The sequence below is a fragment of the Procambarus clarkii genome, chromosome 19, assembly GCF_040958095.1.
Source record: "Procambarus clarkii isolate CNS0578487 chromosome 19, FALCON_Pclarkii_2.0, whole genome shotgun sequence".
In the NCBI taxonomy this organism is placed as follows: domain Eukaryota; kingdom Metazoa; phylum Arthropoda; class Malacostraca; order Decapoda; family Cambaridae; genus Procambarus; species Procambarus clarkii.
Window position 1 is genome coordinate 36,001,531 of NC_091168.1, and position 2,187 is coordinate 36,003,717.

Sequence of the window (2,187 nt, forward strand, 5' to 3'; positions counted from 1 at the left end):
TAGAAAATGGTTTATTATTGTGTGTCATAAGGATAGTATCAAGGTTACTATTGTGGGTCAGGATAGTAGAGTGACTATCCCGTATCTTGGCGATCAGAAGATTGATCTATCCCTACATCATGAGTGGCTGGGGGATAGGATAGCAGAGGACAAGACTCAGAAATTATATATACAATTTGGGGTACCTCTTACCTATCTGACCTGAAAGTTGTAGCATTAAATATTATGATAGATATCGTGAGGAGACATTCGTATATGGGACTAATAGAACAAGAAATTGATTGATTGATGAAGATTAAGCCACCCAAAAGGTGGCACGGGCATGAATAGCCCGTAGGTGGTGGCCCTTTTGAGCCATTACCAGTATCAAGAGCTGATACTGGAGATCTGTGGAGGTGCGACTGCACCCTGCGTGACGGGAGATGTCTCCCCCGTGCGAACAAGAACTCGGCAATGTGATGTTATAGTGGCCAGAATACGCCTGGGATATAGACGTATCTGGCAGCTTTCTCAAAACCCAAATGTCGAGTACACAATGTGTCAACTTTGTGAAAGAGAAAACATGCACTCTCTTGAACATTATATTGTAGAATGTCCCATATTGACTGACTTTCGCCCTCCTGGGCTAAGGTATGCTGAACTCTGTAATTACTATATGAGTACTGGAACACTTGATGATATATTGGACTTGTACCCAAGATTAACCATGTAATGTATTAATTATACAATGTATGTATGTGATGTAACTATATAACCTGAGCTTGTAAAAGCACCTTAATCCTTTTCAGTGATTAAGTGCTTAATTCCACACTAGTTTCTCTATCAGCTATCTCACCCTGTCAAAGTAAAAGAGACAAATGTATGTGTATACATGCGTGTGTATATATATGTATGTATATATGTATATGTATGTATATATGTATATGTATGTATATATGTATATGTGTGTGTATTTATATGTATGTGTATAAAGTATATATGGAAGCTGATCAGAATTACATTTCACCTTTGTAAATGCACATTAATGACATTATGTAAAAGACACATCGAACACTTTATGTAGGGCATACGTATATCTGGATATCTATGTATTTACGTATGTAGGTTAGCTTAGCATTTTAAAAGCACCGAATCACCTTCTGTGGTTGAGTGTTCAATAAACCCTTGAACTATATGTTTAACACTTCTCTAACCCTGTCCATGGAGGACAGAAGAAAATATATATATGCATTGTAAATGTGTGGCCACGTCTGTGGTAGAAAAAAACTATCCGGTATCCCAAGGATGACATATCCATATGCATCGAAGGTCCAACAATTCCTATCCTCTCCCCTGGGTTGGGGGATAGGGATCTTAAGTTTAGAACGTAGGTTAAATTAGCAGAATATTTAGCAGATTCGTTATGTTAAAATCATCCTTCACAATGACACACTTCCAAGAATCTTAACCTAACCTAACCTAACCTAACCTAACCTAACCTAACCTAACCTAACCTCACCTAACCTAACCTAACCTAACCTAACCTAACCTAACCTAACCTAACCTAACCTAACCTAACCTCACCTAACCTAACCTAACCTAACCTAACCTAACCTAACCTAACCTAGCCTAACCTAACCTAACCTAACCTCACCTAACCTAACCTAGCCTAACCTAACCTCACCTAACCTCACCTAACCTAACCTAACCTTGATGTCAGAATCTAAAGCTTTATTCTTAGCACTGACACAACTCATCACAGTTCTGGCTGGTATACCGCAGTATACCGCAGTATACCGCAGTATACCAGCCGCCGTATGCGTATACCATATACGTATACTGCTACGTCAATCATCTCACCCATTTTGGTTGACAATGTGTAAAATATTAAGTATGAACACATAACAATGTGTCCCCGTGTCTCCGCTGCTAACCATGTGTCCATGTGACAACGACTTATGTGTCCTCATCATTTCACTAATCGTTCTGCCCCTCATTATTCCACTAATCACTGTATCCTCATAATTATCTTTAATGGCTGTTTCCTCATAATTCCACTGATTATGTGTCGTGATGGTTCCACTACTCATCATGTGTTCTCATTACTTCTCACCTTTCTCAGACACACACACGAAGTCAGTGCTCATGAGGATACATGAGGATACATGAGGATACATGAGGATACATGAGGATACATGAGGATACATG